Below are 8,505 nucleotides of genomic sequence, written 5' to 3'. Positions count from 1 at the left end.
GTGTATCTTGGCCCCCTCAAAAAGGGAGGGGTTCTAGACAGGTGCCCCTCTCATCTATTGTCATTGGCTTACAAGATTGGTTCAGCTAGCTCCCAGTAGTGCATTGTGCCCCTTCAACAAAGGATAACAAGAGGATGGAAGTAAATTGGAAAGTTGTTTAGAATTGTTAAAGAAAAATGCTGAATTTAATGTGTACATTAACCACTTCCATGTAGATTAGTTTCAATGAATCAGATCATGTCAGTAATAAGAATTTTATAGATAATTATTACAGATAAATGTTACAAAATTATCAGTGTCAAACAAATACATTTACATCTGCTTCCTCATTTATCCCTAGGAAAGTTTTAGTAATCCAATAAAAAAATCCATTGCACTTCTTTTTTATTAAGAGTATATTCTCTATCCCCTCCTCTATTGTATAGAGGGACATGGTCTATAGCTTGAATTTGTATCAGGGACAAATGTCCAGAATGTTCATTTTTAAAATGTTTGACTACTGGAATATAAATATCTGGGTTCTCAATATCTCTTATTGCATCAACGCGCTATCCTTTAGTGATTTTTTAGTTTTTCGTACATATTGAATATTACACACACTGCAGGTGAGAAGATATATTACTACTTACTGTATGTGTGTGGGGGTGTTTTTATCTGAGTATGTGTTTAGGTGTTCGTATATATATATATGTCTGTGTAAATATGTTTGTGCGTGTTTATGTGTGAACATGTTATTGTGTGTGTGTGTGTACATGTGTTTGTGTGTATGGTATTGGTAATCGTCCGCTAACCTGGTTTCGATCATATGTATCGGATCAATCACAATATGTCTCCATTTCTGACAGCGACTCCCAGTCACGTGTGGTGTTCCCCAAAGTTCCATTCTCGGCCCCCTACTATTCACATTATTTATAAATGATCTGCCCAATGTCGGCAAATCCTCAACTCACTGTACACATGTACGCAGGCGACACAGTAATCTATGAAAGCAAATCCGATCTGCCGCAGCTTGAGGCAGTGCTCCTAGACCAGTTCACAGAGGTAGAAAAGTGGATCTCAAAAAACAAACTCTACCTAAACACTGACAAAACTGTCACAATGATCTTTGGAACAGTACCTAAATTACACAAGCTACAAAATTCCCATCTACGCATCAAAACAAAATCAAATTGCACACTGATCGCAGTCAACTTTTTCAAATACTTGGGTATGTTGCTAGACCCCAATCTATCTTTTGGCCTCCACATAGAAAAACTTGCATCTAAACTCTATGCAAAACTAGGTACCCTGTACAGAAACAAATCCTGCCTCAGCCCTACAGTAAAGGAAAAGATTGTACAGCAAATGCTGATGCCAATCATGGATTATGGGGATGTAGTATACGCACATGCAACGCAAACTCACCTTAATAAACTTAATACACTGTATAACTCGTTCTGCTGCTTTGTGCTACAATGTAACTACAGGACCCACCATTGTAACATGCTAAAATAACTAAACTGGCTGTCAATGGAATCCAGACGCACCCTCCATCTTTCCAGCCTTGTGTTTAAGTGCCTTTCTGGGAAGCTCCCACCCTACCTGAGCAGAATGCTCTCCCCGGCTGTTCCCACCGACCATAACCTCTGATCCAATAACCGCACATTATTTAGCTTGCCTCAATACAAAAAGAAAGCAGCTCGATCCTCCTTTTCCTACCGAGCGCCACAATTATGGAACGACCTCCCGCACACTTTCAAACCTTCCCCAAGCCTAATATCCTTTAAGAGATCCCTCTCGACATATCTCAAAACAGAATGCACCTGTCATGATTGATTATATATTTTCTACCTGTTCTATGTTAAATGTTTGCACGTATTGTGTATTATTATTGTTTTTGTATTTTATTGTACCCTATTGTATCAATGCAATGTTTTGTGGACCCAGGGCATACTTGAAAATGAGAGAAATCTCAATGGATCGTTCCTGGTAAAATATTTTATAAATAATGTGTGTGTATGTGCGTGTGTATGTATGTATGTATATGTGGGAAGGTGTTTGTATGTGTATGCTTGTGTGTTTGTATATATAAGTGCATATGTGTGTGTGTGTCTTTTTATGTGGGTATGTGTTTTGGTGTGTGTATAGATGTCTGTGTACATGTGTGTGTGTGTGTTTGTGTGTGTGTGTATATGTGTGTGTGTGTGTGTGCATGTATGTTTGTGTGTGTTTATATATGTATGTGTACATGTGTGTGTACATGTGTTTGTGTGTGTATATATATGTGTGTTTGTATGTATGTTTGTATATGTGTGTGTACATGTATTTGTGTGTGTATATATGTGTTGTGTGCTTGTATGTTTGTGTGTGTGTGTATGTGTGTATATGTGTTTGTGTATGTGTGTGTATGTGTGTGTATGCTTGTGTGTACATGTGTTTGTGTGTGTATGTTTGTGTGTACATGTGTTTGTGTGTGTATGTACAGTATGTTTGTATGTACATGTGTTTGTGTGTGTATGTATGTTTGTGTTTGTGTATATGTTTGTGTGTACATGTGTTTGTGTGTGTATGTATGTTTGTGTGTACATGTGTTTGTGTGTGTATGTATGTTTGTTTGTGTATGTATATTTGTGTGTACATGTGTTTGTGTGTGTGTATGTATGTTTGTGTGTACATGTGTTTGTGTGTGTATGTATGTTTGTGTGTACATGTGTTTGTGTGTGTATGTATGTTTGTGTGTGTATGTATGTTTGTGTGTACATGTGTTTGTGTGTGTATGTATGTTTGTGCGTGTATGTATATTTGTGTGTACATGTGTTTGTGTGTGTATGTATGTTTGTGTGTACATGTGTTTGTGTGTACATGTGTTTGTGTGTGTATGTATGTTTGTGTGTGTATGTATGTTTGTGTGTACATGTGTTTGTGTGTGTATGTATGTTTGTGTGTGTATGTATGTTTGTGTGTGTATGTACGTTTGTGTGTACATGTGTTTGTGTGTGTATGTATATTTGTTTGTGTATGTATGTTTGTGTGTGTATGTATATTTGTGTGTACATGTGTTTGTGTGTGTATGTATGTTTGTGTGTGTATGTATGTTTGTGTGTGTATGTATGTTTGTGTGTACATGTGTTTGTGTGTGTATGTATGTTTGTGTGTACATGTGTTTGTGTGTGTATGTATGTTTGTGTGTGTATGTATGTTTGTGTGTACATGTGTTTGTGTGTGTGTATGTATGTTTGTGTGTTTGTGTGTGAGTGTATATGTGTTTGAATATATATATATATGTGTGTGTGTGTGTGTGTGAATATATATATATATATGTGTGTGTATGTGTAATATGATACATTTTTATTGACAGTGAGAACTAAATAAAAAAATTCTAGTGCTTAAAAGGACATGACACCCACAATTTTCATTTCATAGTTTAGATAGAAAATATAATTTTAAACAACATTCCAATTAACTTCTATTATCTAATTAGCTTAATTGTTTAGATATCCTTTGTTAAAGAAATAGCAATACACATAGGTGAGCCAATCACACGAGACATCTATGTGCAGCCACCAATCAGCAGCTACTGAACCTATTTAGATATATTTTTAAACCAAGGATATCAAGAAAATTAAGCAACTTAGATAATAGGAGTAAATCAGAACATTGTTTAACATGCTCTTTGTGGGGTTCATGTCCCTTTAAACAGAGTGTCTGTGCTTGATCTGCTCTTAATCACCATCCTATACAAATTGTTCCTGCTTGGTAGCTACAATGTTTATGGCTTAGGGGCATGATTTTGCAAGGGTTAAGCGTGTAGCGATAGCACAGATAACACATTGTAACAAATTAGACCAGGCATTTTTGCCCTAGAATTTCCCTTTAATTGTAAACACAATTTTGTGCATATGTAGTTTGCTTTCACTATGAACCAAGCTGGAAGCTATTTATGGTTCACAGCAGGTCCATATTGGTAGAAAATGATGGGTTTGCAAGTTTATTTTCTTCGGATGCAATTACTATGTTAGTATAATGTGCCCAGCCTTAACCAGCCTTCATGTCATCACATCAGGATATTGTTGGGATAAGCATTTTGGATATTTTAGAGTGTTCCTAGAACACTGTCATTATGTCAGATCAGATGTAACTAATTACTTTTCTGTACATCCTATCGATATTAGTTCTTAACTTCTTGGTACCAGCGCCCATAGATCACTATTAGTCATCCCTGAGTGATGGTCGTTTTAAAAAGGACATTATTGTTTTGCTTAATAAGATATTCTAGGACCATTTAGAGAATTGTTTTCTTGTTTCCTATTTTCATATATACTCAACTACTGCTCCATTAAGATCTTTAGGGAATTACAGAAGACTTGTGTGAACAATGCAAAGTATCTCTTTATTGGTTTGTGCTTTTATTTAATTTTTGTTTTTAATCACAGTAAATGTTTAGAATTTGTTATAGGAAAGATGTTATCTATCAAAGCCCAGAGCTTCTGGAAAAAAAACATATATTTTTACTGTTAATAATTAACAGTCAGCTAGATTACGAGCTTAGAGTTATGATTGAAAAAGTAGCGTTATGGCCCATAACGCTGCTTTTTCCCTAACGCTGCTATTACAAGTCTTGTAGATATAGGTGTAATGCACACCTTTTAGCCTGTCACGCAACGTCTGTACCGCACTTTAAAAAAAGTCCTTTTTCAATGGGACCCCCATAGCGCCGGTATTACGAGTTTGCCTGGGAGGCCAAAAAGTGAGCGGTACACTCTATAACCTCAAGATCCGTACCACCATCTAAAGTCAGTAGTTATATGTTTTACGTTGCAAAGCTGTAACATAAAACTCATAACTAAAGTGTTAAAAAGTACACTAACACCCATAAACTACTTATTAACCCCTAAACCGAGGCCCTCCCGCATAGCAAACACTATAATAAATTTATTAACCCCTAATCTGCCACTCCGGACATCGCCGCCACTATTAAAATGTATTAACCGCTATTCTGCCGCTTCCCGACATCGTCGCCACTATAATAAACCTATTAACCCCTAAACCGCTGCCCTCCCACATCGCAAACACTATTTAAATATTATTAACCCCTAATCTGCCATCCGCCCACACCGCCGATATAATAAACCTAATAACCGATAAACCGCAAGCCCCCACAACGAAATATATTAAAATAAACTATTAACCCCTAAACCTAACGACCCCATAATTTTATATTAAAATTATAATTTCCCTATCTTAAATTAAATTAAAACTTACCTGTCAAATTAAATAAATTAATCTTAAACTAACAATTAAACTAAGATAATTATTAAACTACAATTAAACTAACTACCAATTAAATTAAGCTAAACTTCACATTAAAAAAATCCTACCACTACTCTAAAAATTACAAAAAGTATCTAATTACAAAAAAATATCCCACTAAATTACGAAAAATAAGAAACAAATTATAAAAAATAAAAAAGAATTACACCTAATCTAATAGCCCTATCAAAATAACCCCCCCCCCAAAATAAAAAAAAACCTAGCCTACAATAAACTACCAATGACCCTTAAAACCCACCACCCCCACAACCAACCCCCCCAAATAAAATAACTATCTAAAAAAAACTAAGTTCCCCATTGCCCTGAAAAGGGAATTTGTATGGGCATTGCCCTTAAAAGGGCATTTAGCTCTTTTACATGCCCAGACCCTAAACTAAAAATAAAACCCACCCAAAAAACCCTTAAATAAACCTAACACAAACCCCCGACGATCCACTTACAGTTATTGAAGTCCCGCATGAAGGATCCATCCAAGCGGCAAGAAGTCTTCATTCAGACGGCATCTTCTATCTTCATCCATCCGGCGAAGAGTGGGTCCATCCTGAAGACATCTTCATATGGTCGCCGCTGTAAACTGAAACTTCAATGCAAGTGACGTCATCCAAGATGGCGTCCCTTGCATTCCTATTGGCTGAAAGATTTCAATCAGCCAATAGGATTAGATCTGCTAAAATCCTATTGGCTGTTCCAATCAGCCATAGACATCAATGGGGCTGCGTTACAGAGCTTTTGTTTCCGCGATCACAGGTGTTAGGCATCTTTTTGCCGACTCTCCCCATTGATGTCTATGGGGAAATCTTGCACGAGCACGTCAAAGCAGCACTTGTTTTCGGTGCGGTATGGAGCTCAATGCAACCATTTTGCCCGCGCAAGCCTGCTTTTTTAAAACTCGTAATACCAGCGCTATAGGGAGGTGAAATAACGCCCCTGTTGTGGCAGTCGTTAAAATCCCTATAGAGCTCAAAACTTGTAATCTAGCTGAGTGACCATTGTGCAATCTAATTATGAATAGGTAGCTTGAAATAATTATCTAGACAATTCAAGTCTGGATACAATCTTCTGGTTTTGACATAATTTTTTTGTTTATTTTTTTAACACCTTGGCTAAAAGTCTCTGAAAAAGAAAGATTGTTTTCCTTAAAGGGACAGTCAAAAGGGCATTAGTTCACGTGTTTCATATAGATAACATTTACCATGGAGACAGCTCTGATTGGCTAAAATGCAAGTCTGTCAAAAGAACTGAAATAAGGGGGCAGTCTGCTGAGGCTTAGATACAAGGTAATTTCAGAGGTAAAACGTGTATAATTATAACTGTGTTGGTTATGCAAAACTGGGGAATTGGTAATTAAGGGATTATCTATGTTTTAAAACAACAAAAATTCTGGTGTTGACTGTCCCTTTAATGCTGACCTTATCCCGACCCCTAATCTAATGCTAACCTTACACGACCCCTAACCTAATGCTAACCTTACACAACCCCTAACCTAATGCTAACCTTACACGACCCCTAACCCTAAAATTAACTTTATCCTCAAACGCTAATGATAACCTTATACCCTAACCCTAATGCTAAGTTAGTTGAAAGTTAGATTCATTCCGCCACTGTATCTTGTGACAGCCATCAGCTAATCAGAAAACACAAATTCATATACAATTTGAACTATTGCACATGCTCAGTAGGATCTAGTGCATATAAAAAGAGTGAGCACATTTTTAAAATGGAAATTATTTTGAAAGGTTTTTTTTTTAATTGCATGCTGTTTCCCTTTAGTGTCCCTTTAACCCTATCACTAACAATAATGCTAACCCCATACCTAAAGTCAAATGACATGATTCAGATAGAGCATGCAATGTTATACATCTTTCCAATTTACTTCTTTTATCAAATTTACTTTGTTCTCTTGGTTGATTTTATTGAAAAGTAGGACTTCAGTTGTTTGCACATGTCTTTAGTTTTATATGGCAACAGAGTTTACAATTATGTATAACACTGCTGTAAACATTGTTGCAAATAGGTCTGACCTCTGGTTAATTTTGTTTAGCGCAAAGTACTACCGCGAGCTCGCAACAGCATTAACCATCCACTTGTAATGGCTGGTTATTTAATGTGCAAATTAGCCAGTTTACGGATGCACATTAAATCACAGCTTCATTTGTAATCTAGCCCAAAATAAGAAGGGATACAAAATTAGGAAAAAATATTTGCCAACCCATTTTTCAATATTGAAATCAAGGTGTCTTTTAGTATCCAATCAGGTGTATTTGTACACTTTTCCCTTAACACCCCTCATTGCAATACTATTTTTTCATCCCAGATTAGGCTTGTAACAAAACCAGTCAAAGGGGTCAATTTATCAAGCTCCGTATGGAGCTTGATGCCCCTCCGTTTTCCTGAAGGCTCACGGAAAACAGAAGTTATAAAGCAGCGGTCTAAAGACCACTGCTCCATAACCTGTCCGCCTGCTCTGAGGTGGTGGACAGAAATTAACCCGATCGAATACGATCGGGTTGATTGACACCCCCTGCTAGCGGCCAATTGACCGCAAATCTGCAAGGGGCGGCGTTGCACCAGCAGTTCACAAGAACTGTTGGTGCAATGATAAATGCACCAATGTTTCTCCAAAATAGTTCATTGCAAGTTGACAAAATTACAAGTTTTCACATGAGTTCTAACCAGATGCATGCAAGAAAGCAAACTTGGTATATTGAAACCGCATGAATATTTCTATATACATCTGATGGTTTTGAGGTAAAATATATATATATATTTATGTAAATATCTATATGATTATATATAGGTATAGATATATATACAAAAAGGCAAAATGTTCAGTCAAGATGCTATTGCTTATAGATCCCCTATGCAGTGCCAAAACGTGATATACGTTCATTGAATACACAGTCTCATTTATGCAGACAGTGCATAGGTAAAACAGGGTAAAATTCAATTCCCCAACAATGAGATTACTTCGGTACGGGTCTTATAAACCAAACAGCTGAATCTGTGTCAGTGTAAAAACCACTATGCGGCTGTGCCCACTTACCGGTCTCACAGTCCTTTGTCAATCCGGACAAGCACCTCAGCAAATCCTGATGCTGCATGCAAAAGTTTCCGCTGTTCAGCGTTAGTTCCTTGCGCCTCAAAAGCTGTGTGTTTGTGTATCGCACTATGTGATCCAGCCCGTCCAATTGGACA

The sequence above is a fragment of the Bombina bombina genome, chromosome 5, assembly GCF_027579735.1.
Source record: "Bombina bombina isolate aBomBom1 chromosome 5, aBomBom1.pri, whole genome shotgun sequence".
Lineage (NCBI taxonomy): Eukaryota > Metazoa > Chordata > Amphibia > Anura > Bombinatoridae > Bombina > Bombina bombina.
The sequence above is the reverse complement of the archived record's forward strand: the minus strand, read 5'-3'. Positions refer to the sequence as shown.